The following is a 12,011-nucleotide window of genomic DNA, read 5'->3' on the forward strand; positions in this document are numbered from 1 at the left end:
ATGAACGTCGGATTTCAGCACATACTGGATCCAGTCTAGGAAGAAGAAGGCATGAGGAAACTTTTTATATTCCCAGAAATCCATGTATCTATCCACTGTCCCATCAGTCAAATTCAGATACATGCTGCCAGCTCTAAGATTTATAGGCTAAAGCTGGTTTTTGAAATTGCTTTGTATTTTCATTTAACAGCTAGGGCAGCAGCATGTTAAAAATCTTCCTTGGTCTCCTTGGAGCCTATTTATAAAGCTAATTTGTCTCCCTGAACATTTTTTTTCTTCTCCACCCTTTTCAAATACCAGCTCCAGGCTTCTAAACCATTAACCCCCCTTCTTCATCCCAAGCAAAATACTGTCAGAGACAATGGATGCAGGACAGTGACGATTCTGGTGATATAGTCCTCTCCAGCAGAATGCAAGCCATATCTCCTGCTGGCGGGAGATGGATTCGCTGCCCTCCCTGCAGACACACAGGCACACACACACACACACACACACACACACACACACACACACACACACACACACACGGAGCGCTGGGAAGTCCACATTTACTGTACTGCGTGCTGACTGCCTTGAAGAAACTGTAGCTAACCACCTTATTAGTATTCTTGCCTCCACTGTGTCTCACTTGCAGCATCAGGGCGCTGAGCAAAATGCAGTAGAGCAGGGACAGACACGGCTCTGGCAATCATCTCAATGCAGGCTGCTGAGTGTTGGGGGTGGGGGCATGCAGCGCATCAAGATTAATAACCTTGCCATAATCCGGGGCACCGTGCAAGCAGACACCTCTGCTGATTGACTCGCTCCTGGCTTGATACATCTGCCTTGGGGGAGAGGAATCCGGAATCTAGTTTCCAACCCCCAGCCCCCTGATTTTGGATGTTCTTTTGATTCTCCACAGACCTGGGAAGGTAACCGCAAGCCATACCATCTGCAGCTCACAGCACCTCTTGGAGGTTACTACTGACAGTTTTCCTTACACAGGCTTCTGTGAGTGCTTATGTGTTTGTGTGTGTTCCTGCGTGTGGGTGCCTGCTCCTTGTAAAAGAGATTGTGTGAGTGTCCGTACTGTGTGTGTGGGCTTGTGAGACAACCAAAGGATAGGTATACCGTACAAGAGGAGAGCTCAACAGCGTGATAAAAATCTCCAGGCACTGGGGCTCACAAGCTGTAGTCCCCCTCCTCTCACCGCCCCTTCTCTGCCCTACTCCCCCGGCTCCTTTCGTCTTTGATGAGTTTTTGGCTCACTTTTTGGCGGAGTCTCTTGGACATGTTCTGCTGTTGCTGGAGGATCAAATAAATGGAACCTTTGAAAGTTGATTATTTTTCTCTTATGTGACAAACATACACACAGAGAGAGCGCGAAGAGGAAAGGAAATTAGAGTGGTGTATGACCAGCTAGAGGATTTAAAATTTTCCTTGGTGAACTTTGAGGAGCCACTGAGAAGGTAAGTCACCAGATTCCTTAGCTCTGGTACCTTGTTTTCTTACAACGTTTGTTTGTTTTTTCTGGGTTGTTTTCAGAAATCCATATGCAGTTCATAAGCGCGCACTTCCAGATTGTAATGCAGAGAGGAACCAGTGTGTGGCATTTGGGGTTATTCTCATGCCAAGAAGGTTATTTCCATATGTATGGGCCCCCTTACTATTTTATACCTCTCTTCTCGGTGTTTTTCGTGGTGGATTCTGAAGACGTGAAATCTGCAAATTTGTGATAAAAATTAAAACCCCAACCTATTTCGGAATAAATCTCCCAAACTGGGGGGTGCTGTGGGGGGAATCCTGCAGGTTAGCAGCTTATCGGAAGCTCTGAGACAGAAGCAAGCCTGACCCTACTCAGAGACTGCCATGGGATGTCAGTGGGGGGTGTAATTCAGACTTTGATGGTAACTTAAAAGTAGACCCCCTGCAGATTTACTTTTCTTTCTTTCCTTCTTTCTTTCTTTCTTTCTTTCTTTCTTTCTTTCTTTCTTTCTTCCTTTCTTTCTTTCTTTCTCCCATTCTTTTTTTTTTAAAGGACAGTTATATCTGTTCTGGAGAGCAGTGGCTGTGCTTCCACAGCTTTTAATAGGAGCAAATGAGAACAGAGTGGGAATTGTTTTGTGTTTTCTGCCTCACTTTTCGATTGACTTTTTTTCCTATTGCATCTCATTAACCCCTTTTGAACTCGGTGTCCCCTTATTATAACTAGCAGTGTCTGTCATTTTGGAACATCTTCTCACCTCATGCAGTCCCTAGAGAAGGGAGTGCGGCTGCAAATTGCTCATAACTGTGCATTCTTGGCTATAAAAGCAAGCAGCGTCAGAATTCATGTGACTTCAGTCAAACATCTTGCCGAAATCAGTCTCCTCAGTGTTTTCTGGTGGCTACCTGTGCTTTAAATCTTTACCCCTCATTTCCTTCGAACTGAAATAAATGCAGATACCATTTTACTTTTTTTTTTGATCTTAAGAAACAAAAATACTATTTCACTGTGACTGCATCTGCTTCTCTGTATTCGTGAATGTATTTATCTCTGAATTAGCACCTAGCTTCTACCTAGCAGGGAAAATAATGTGTTTTTCCAAAATGCTGAAATCCCTAAATGAAAGTGGTAGAAGGTTACTCTTCTCGGTGAACATCTAACGTGGTGTTTCTGAAGTGGAATGGTGACGTTGCCTGGGCTGTTAGCCAACTCTAAGAGCTGTTGTGATCATGTTCAATGTAGAGATGACAGGTATGGTAACTAGGCAGAGGAGGGCACACCTAGGTAATTCTTTCCGACTCCTAAGGACTATATTTAACTACAAGATGCTAATTGCAGCTTAGAAAATCTATTCAGACATGACTGATCTACTCAGAGATTTATAAGTGCATTCAAGTTTGGAGATGTCAGACCACATACTCGAAACACTGATGTTTTGTCCTCCCTAAAGGGGGAATTACTAAAAGAGCAAACAAACCAAATGTAGGCATGAGGTGATCTAATGATCCTTGAACAGGATTGTTGGAGGAGCTGAACTGCAGCTGTTAAGAGAAGTTCCCTGTCCTCAGCTGGCTCTGTGACTGGCACCCCACAGAGTAACCTGATGGACAGACACATTGTGGGAAAACTCTGAGACATAAGTCATTTTATGCTCTTCCTGCAGGCTATTTTTAACTTCTGTGTTTTCCCTCTAGATTTCAGCTACTCTTTTATGATCAACAAAGGAAGATTTCCTTTGCTTTTTTTTATTTTTATTTTTCTATAAGTGGCTGGAACATAGTAGGAGACGTAAATATAATTTCATTTTTTTCTTTTCATTGTTTCTTTTTCTTGAGACAAGAATGAGCTAAGAATCACAAAACACAGTCAGGGGATGGATACAAAAACAAGAAATATAAACTTTAAGGAGAGAGAGACAAGGGAGCTCCAGACGCCAGCCAGTCACAGCAGGCCATCTGAGGTCTCTTAGAGGTTGTGAGGATAGCGGTTCTTCCTTTTGTTTTCAATGTCCCACTCACCTGGAGATTCTGATAACTTGTCCTTAGGAGAGAAGGAGTGATTGAGGTCATCTACTTGATACTAGAACCACTTAGAATAAAGAGTGGTCCTTCATAAATTTCATTCTCTGAACTGGCAAACTCATGCCTCGTTTCTTTGAGATTGCTTAACTTTAACTTCCCCCTACACATTCACATTTTCAAGCACTATGAATATGTATTTAGACTGGTGGTATTGGGACGTTAATTGCATAGGTCGTCAAGCCTGTCTGAAAAGAGAAGGATATTATTTTGTCTTTTTTGAATTTGAGATTTAATCACTGTAATGAGTAAATAGCAGCAGCAATGTTTCCTTATCCGTTATCTTAGGTTAGTAATTGCAGTGGAGCACCAGCCAACCTAGAATGTTCTGATGCCAGCTCATACAAAGTGGACAGCAAACCCTTTGCATCTCCAGGGCTCCAGATACTGTTTGTACAACTGCAACTTGGCCTCTCTGTGTTTAGTTGAAGTGTAGCAATGTAAACAGCTTTTGCTCACATTTCACTCTAGGACCCATGGTGGACTTTCCTGAACCTTGTTTCTTGTTAGAGAGTATCTTAGTTTTCTTGCTTAGTGAATTCAACAACAAAAGAAAGAGGGAAAGGAAGAGTAGGAACTTTCATTTCCATAGGGAAATAGTATGTCAGAGTAACCAATGAAGACACTGATATTTCCTTCAAAGAAATAGACACAAAATTACTTTTAAAGAATGGATTCATACAGGGCTGCTTTGCATTTCTTAGGGGAGAATAAGGGAACCTCCATCTCCTCCTCAGTTTAGTTCCAGTCAGTGGGCAGGCTTTTCTCTGACTCTTTGCTCAACTCAGCCAACCAGACCCAACACTCTCCAGTGTGTTTCTATGCTTTTAAGACCCAAGACACTTAACACATGAATAGTTCCTTCCTTTTCCAATAGACAGACCTGACAGCTGGAAAGTTAGCTACTGAGATTCTTTAAAGGAAGCCAGGAAGATTATCCAGTAAGTTCAAGAAGAACTTTCTTTTGATTTTTTAGGTTTGCTTGGCTTTGTGTTCTTTGGGCTTTTGGTTCTCTATCCCTGGCAGTGAAGAGAAACCAAGCATACTGCACTTGAGATTTTGACTCCTGCGTTATTACTACAACTTAGAATCACTTAATATCCTACTCTGGTCCTAACAACAGAGTTGAGAACAGGGTGAGAACATCAATCTACAGACTGAAAAGCAAAGTCTTGGATCTTGGCAGGAAGTAAATATTATAGAACAATACACGCTTTATATGCCCTTCATGTTGTTCCTTACACTTACAAACAGTTTCTTTGTGACCTCCATGATTACAAAAGAATGATGATTAACTGCTATGTTAGTTGGATAGGAAGTTTGATGTATGCACTAGACTGAATAAACCTATCCAGCCATCTGTATTGCAATTGAGACTGATGCATGTGTGTGTATATGTATGTGCTTATATGTACATGCAAATTTATGCATGAATAGATTTAAAGTGATTGGTCAGGCTATGGAGGCCATAACACTAGATTCATGAAAAACAGAAAACGGTGTGATGATCATTGCTCTTGGATTTCAGAAACAATTGAAAAATCAAGGAAGGAAGGAAGGAAGGAAGGAGGGAAGGAGGGAAGGAAGGAAGCAATAAAGGAAAGAAGATGGAAATATTTTAGGAAAGAAGAAAACAGACAAAGAAAGACACTTGGACATTCACACTTTCTTTGCAAGAATGCATAAGCCATTACTGAGTTTGTAAGCTCCAAAACCTCTCGTCCATAATGAAACTCCAATTTTAATGACATTTGGAAACTGTATAAATATCATATTTATCTATAACAGGCAGGACATAATGAGGACAAGCATTACTACACTGAAATGCATTTATGAGACAGACTAGGATTAAAAGTCCAAGAAGAAGACACGCTAACAGTATGAGTAAATAAAAGACGTATAAATACAGTTGATAAGACCTTTCAAATGAAATTACATCAATGTTGATACCTCACAACGAGTTTTTCATCCATCTTAATCTAGCATAACGAAGAGAAAACCCAAACTAATTCAGGATATATTCATCCTTAGACAGAGAGCTAAAGTGGAAAATATAACTAGAGAGTTAGGTAAAACTGAAGAAATGAAGCTATGTTTCTACCGGTTAGCTTTAGGGTTTGTTCAGATCCTCTCAGAGCAGTCTAAGTACCTTCCAGATGCACCTTTACTCATGTTCACAATTTCAAAATGATACTGACTGTAAGTCGAATCATGTGCATCCATCCATATGTGGTTGCTGAAACAATTCAAATGTCAGCAAGTGCTGTTAACATTGCTTTTTATCTACTGTCTCTTTTGTTCACAATGAAAGGATATCTATTTCTTAGTTAGCTGTCTGGCAGGTACAGGTAGTGTGGTCACTGCTGTGAGGAGTACATCTGAAGATTGGTCATTTCTCCTTGCTGCAATTCCAGCATTTGGACATGGCATGCTGCAGTCTGCTGGACCACTCTTTAGAATTTTGACTTGATAGTTAAACAGACTTAAGGCATCCTCTTCCAGCACCTGACCCACATGGAGCTATGTCATTGTGTACGACCTTTATTTAGTTCAAGAACATATTGCTAAAGATGTAAAAAGCCTTGTTCCTATTAACGTAGCTAGCTGAGCTGTCAGCGATGAGGCCAATTCTGCTTTGCTAACTCTGCACGGCTGGTACCACTTGACCCAGGTATTTCTGTTCTGCCTAGTCAGCCTTTCCCTGAACATGAAGAGAGCTGGGCTTTGCCCTTCAGTGTGTGGGCTCTTACTGTCTGATAATGAATGGATGGGCTGTGCTTTATGATTTGCATGAAAGAAATACCAAATCCAAACTCAGGGCATTTTAAATTCATTTTATAAAATCCAGGTCTAGGGTACCAAAAGAGGGAGAAAGTGAGTCATAGTAACACTCATACTGCAGCCTTAAGTGCCACATTCTGGGAACAGGTCTCTCCACTGAATTAGGGAAATTCTTCCAATAATACACAGCAATTCAGGTAGAGAGAGCATATGAAGCTGGTGCAGTAAGTTACAACCATCACAAATAATCAATGGTCTTATTCTGTGTGCTAGGGAGGACTATCACGTGTGCCCTCTTAAAATATTAATGAATTTGGGTCAACAGTTCCTCAGATCATAGTATTTGCTGCTTTTCCATAGGACCAGTGTTTGATTTCTATCACTTACATGATGGTGGCTCATTGTCTTTAGTAACCCCAGTTCCAAAGGATATAATGCCCTCTTCTGACCTCCTCTGGCAGTAAGCATGCATGTGGTACACAGGCATGGATATAAGCAAAACATTTATACACATAAAGATAAATGCATTTTGAAAAAATTAGTGAGATATCTCTTTTTTCTCCTAAATGAAACAAAGAGATTAAATTTTGCTCCAAATATTAACTCACTCTCTCTCTATATAGATATAGATATAGATATAGATATAGATATAGATATAGATATAGATATAGATATAGATATAGATATAGATATAGATATAGATATAGATATAGATATAGATATAGATATAGATATAGATATAGATATAGATATAGATACACACACACACACACACAATGTAATTTTTGTTTTTAAGAGATCTGAGAATTTTTTCCCTTTGGACCAGTTAATTCCTAATATATATTTTCATAGTACTTAGAAGAGTGTAGAGCTTGACACAGGTGTGTGATTCTTTTATTATTGCCCAAGTCTTATTGGAATGGTTGGCCTTACATGGTACATTATACTTCAGTTGAAAGTTTGGGAGCACTGGTGAAATGGATATTACAGGCAGTATCACTATGCCTACCAACTTTATAATGATGTAACTTTTGGAAGGTAAATTTTACAGCCGTACTTCAGCACCTTGATTTGTAAAACTGTTGGAAAATGGCTAAGAAAAACAATACTTAGGAAGCACAGAGAAGAGAGATTGGTTAGGATTCATGCTCAGTAAATGCAATTCCATTAAAATACTAATGACCCTTATTTACTTACAGTCGTCGCTACTAGTAATGATTATCTTATAATTTTAGTTGACACACCTATTTTTGTACTTTGAAGAAAACTGGTTAAATGATAGAAATGAATAAAATACTGGATGTTTTTGTCCGTCTGAGAGAGATTTGATACAAAAGATAGGAAGAAAATTCTGATTCTAGAATGCAATTACCAGCTACAGTATAAAAAAGGTGGGAAAAAAAATCACATCTTAGAAACGTATGCATGTGTGTATATGTCTGCATGTACTCCTGTGTGTATGGATGCACAAGTCTGTATCCATGCGTACGTGGTGAAATTAGAAGAGCCTTGAGTCTCAATCCTCAGGGACAGTTCACCTTTTTTTACTCAGTCTTTCCCTGCCCTGGTGCTCACCAACTACACTAGACTGTCTGGCCAGAGAGCCTAGGATTCACCCGTTTTGCCCTCATGGCAGTGGGTAACAGTGCGTACCACCAGGCCTCTTAACACTTGGATAAGTTTTACAGATGTGGTTGGAGGCCTCATCTTAGCTGGTGTATGCTGCCTGGTTAGTGACCCAGTGTCTGAGAGATCTCAGGGGGTCCAGGTTAATTGAGACTGATGGTCCTCTTATAGGGTCACCCTCCTTCTCAGCTTCCTCCAGCTTTTCCCTATTTCAACCAGAAGGGTCAGCAGCTTCTGTTCATTGGTTGGGCACGTATCTGCATCTGACTCTTTCAGCTGCTTGTTGAGTCTTACAGAGGGCAGACATGATAGGTCCCTTTTTGTGAATGCCCCATAGCCATGGTAATAGTGTCAGGTCTTGGGGCCACCCCTTGAGCAGGATTCCACTTTGAGCCTGTCACTGGGTCTTCTTTTCCTCAGGTTCTTCTCCATTTCCATCCCTGCATTTCTTTCAGTCAGGAGAACTTAGCTTTTTTTTTTTCTTTTTTTTTCGGAGCTGGGGACTGAACCCAGGGCCTTTCGCTTGCTAGGCAAGCGCTCTTCCACTGAGCTAAATCCCCAACCCCAGAACTTAGCTTTTTAACACTTTGTAGCAAACTACCCAGTGATGACAAGTTTCACTCTTTTACACAAGACTCTATCTATCTATCCATCTATGTATCTATCTATCACTCTTTCCATCACCTATCTTTCTATTTTTCAATCTGTCTATCTATCTATCTATCTATCTATCTATCTATCTATCTATCTATCTATCTATGTTTTATTTGTCAGGCCAAAGAAGCAATAATTTTCATGGCATATTTGTCAACAACTCCTTAAAATAAAGCCAGTGTCTATCCATATTGAAAAACCAATAGATAATCAATATAAAAGAAATGCTTAATTAAAAATATAATACCAAGACAATATTTAAATAAAGGAAAATGTGAAAGACATATTTTGAATAATTATTCTGATAAAGGAAAATCTTTTTCTGTAACCATAGTAGCAAGCAAATGGATTTTCTAAATATTTTGCATGGTGAAGCTATATTTTGATCATAAGGAGTCTGGATTAAAGATTTAGAGGATGGCAGAGCCCAGTGCTTTCTTATTTAAAGGAAAGGCATGTTTACATGGCTTGGTTTAGATATTTTATCTACCAAGGAATTTGGGCTATCAAAAAGTATTAGGCATCTTATTCATAAATCTATTTTGATCCCATTGCCAAAAAGAAAATAGGAGAATGTTTGAAATGTTTGCATGTCCACCTGACTACCAGAACTTTCCTGAAATAGGGTCTGTCCAGCACTGGAACAGAGAAGAAGCTCTTCATATTTTCTTCTGGTTGATGCTTTCTCCATCATTCATTTTCTTCTCTTGGTCTTCTTGTTCCTCCTTGCCTCCCTTTCTTAGTGTGTCTTTCTGACGCCAAGTGTGACTTTTATTTCTATCATTGTTATCAGCCTTTCTACATTCAGTTCTTCTACTCCACAAGCATCTGCAAAAAGTAATGCTGTTCCACACATCTGGGGTATCCTGCTTCCTCTGACCTTAATTTAATGGGTAGTGATTTATTAATAAATAATTGATAAACAAACCAAGTTCCTACATTTAAATCCCACAACTGAATTCTATCTCAGAAATCTTAGTTGAGATCATGTTACATAACTAAATCAACACTTTCATTGAGTGTTTTGACTGAGAGTAGTCTATGCTTGTGATCATTTTGTTAGTGCTATCTACTCTGTATCTATTTGTTGAAGACATGTCTATGGTTTAATTCTATGCACATTGTAATTATCATGTAGAACATCAGATATAGGCAATATTAATTCCCTGTAAAATATATTGCCTTACTGCTGTCATTACATTGATAAAGGAGAAATTAACATATTACACCAAAGTAAGTCAAATTTCTTAGAAGCAAAAGTGAAACATTCATGATTGGTGATATTTAAGCACAGGAGGACAGCTTGATACTGGTACTAAATAGTTCAATAGTGAAGCAAAAAAAAATGAAGAAATGTTTGAGATTCTGTGAGTTCTTTGAGGAAACAGAGTCCTCAAGATAAGCACGGTGAAATTGTCTCAATGTTGTGATAGTGCGGATATACTAAGAACTCCACAATCATACAAAGAGGGACATATTTATTCTGGAGATGCTAAGAGAAAAAGTAAGATTCATTCAACTTGTGATTTTCCTAAAGAAATGGATCATTACAAACTGTGCAGACATCTGTGTCATTGCATCTGGCCACACAGTCCAGGTGTCCAGCTCCTCCAATTTGTGCCTGAACAAAGTTTGGCACTAGTCTCTATTTTCCCTGCTATTTCTCTTTTAAATTTACTATTACCATTTTGATAACTTTTTTCCCTCAATTGAAAGTAATTTATTTTCTGTATAAAACAATTTTTCAAAACTTCCTCCCTTTTAATGTTGTAAAATGAGAAATTACAGATAAAGATATACGCAAACACCCATCAGGTTTTGTTATCTTCTCTTCCTGTTTACAATTTGCGCGTGTCCTATTGTTTCTGGAAAGGGTTCCAGTGCCTTGAACTGATAGTCTGTAATTGTCACCATCTGATGGCATGTTCTTGAAGAAAGCATACTTAATCATCCAAAGCTTAGAATGGAATAACCTTTACCAAAGCCTGAAAAGCTTATTGAAGGCTAGTCCCTGACCTTTCTCTCTTTGGCATGACACTATGGCTGGGGTTTTGAAAGCCATAAGGGGTGCTTTATTATCTGCTTCAAGAAATTTCAAGTTTCTTTTCCACTTAAGATGGAGGCATGGCAGTTGAACAATGAACCACACGCAGCTTTGCTAAGTTTCTTTATAGGGTGACCTGGTTTTTGAATTAGGGTCTGGATTCAAGGTCAACATCTAGGACAAACAGAGGAAAATGTCTTTGAAAATGGGAAATTTGAATTCTTGTTGTACAATGCCATTACTTGAAGAACTGAATGTGGTTTATTTCTACTAACAAATAAATTCTTAGGTATAATCTTTGGTCATTGCTCTCAGTGTTAGTGGAAATGCTGTTTCTGAGTTTCAGAAACAGGAAGAGTATAAAGTTAATTTCTTCCTGTGTCTGTGTCCAGGACTAGATTTGGGAAGATTTTCCATTCCCCATTCTAATTATCCTCTGTAACAATTATTAAATTGTACACCCAGAATCAGAAGAAACCTCTCTCTAACTCTGCCATTTCCCCATATCTCCTACCAAGAACACCTTCCATCTGTCCCACTTACTCAGAAGACCAGCTTTCCTCCTGGCTATCAGGATTTCTTAGATTTTCAGCTTTCTGCTCAGCTTCATCGTTCTAACATCAGTCTCAAGTTCCCTTTCTCATATGGAGATATCATTAAAACTTTCCCAATCTGTCTCAGAGGTTATAGTCTTCGATCTCTATACTCCTGGCTTTAAGCAATCTAGATCATCACATGGGCAGCATTGACTTGGCCTGATATAGCCCACAAAGCTGATCTCTCAGCTTCTTCAGTGGGGATCGAACACTGATTTTGCTTCAAGACTGTCAAGTCTTCAAAGTCTGCAGACCCATGTCAAGCATTCGACAACTGCCTCAACGTGGTGTCAGTAGATATAAACATACTTCAGGAGGGACATTGTTTTATCTGTCAAATTACAACCCTAACAACTGGATTGTATTCTGTATTTCTCATTTACCTACAAGTTCATATTCACTTCCAAATTTATCCTTTTTAAGAAAAAAATATGAAGTAGATATTTTTAAAAATTGAAAGATATAGTCAATGAGTGTCAAAAATCTTGGAGCATGTGTCTGGATAAATTAAATACCTGTGGTAGGAAATATATTTAAAATGTTCTTTTCTAGGTCATTTAAAATATTGAACACCTTCCTTTTTAAGGAAGTATGTGTATGTCTTTCATTATATCTTGAAAAGCTGTATAAACTTTAAAGTTCATGCAAATGCTTTGTTTTGCTTTGTCCTGAAATTATTTATGAATTATATCTCATATATTTGTGTAGCCCTCTGAAACAAACAGCTGATTAAGGGGCAATCATTCCTCTATTTTAAATCACAAATA

General features: G+C 38.9%; 1 protein-coding gene across 21 annotated transcripts in view; it reads left to right on the forward strand.

Annotated features, from left to right (window-relative positions):
- Positions 1-432: 432 nt before the first annotated feature.
- Positions 433-12,011, forward strand: part of Lrrc4c (leucine rich repeat containing 4C) — a 1,379,071-nt gene continuing 1,367,492 nt past the window's right edge. For 12 of the 21 annotated variants that reach the window (XM_063283697.1, XM_063283695.1, XM_039104917.2 and 9 more), the window contains exon 1: positions 498-1,448. The gene's annotated coding sequence lies outside the window, so the exon portion shown is untranslated. Of the gene's footprint in view, positions 1,449-12,011 lie in introns of all 21 variants that reach the window. The other 9 variants (XM_063283682.1, XM_063283681.1, XM_063283684.1 and 6 more) reach the window with 4 other exon arrangements.

The sequence above is a fragment of the Rattus norvegicus genome, chromosome 3 (assembly GCF_036323735.1).
Source record: "Rattus norvegicus strain BN/NHsdMcwi chromosome 3, GRCr8, whole genome shotgun sequence".
NCBI classification, from domain to species: Eukaryota; Metazoa; Chordata; class Mammalia; order Rodentia; family Muridae; genus Rattus; species Rattus norvegicus.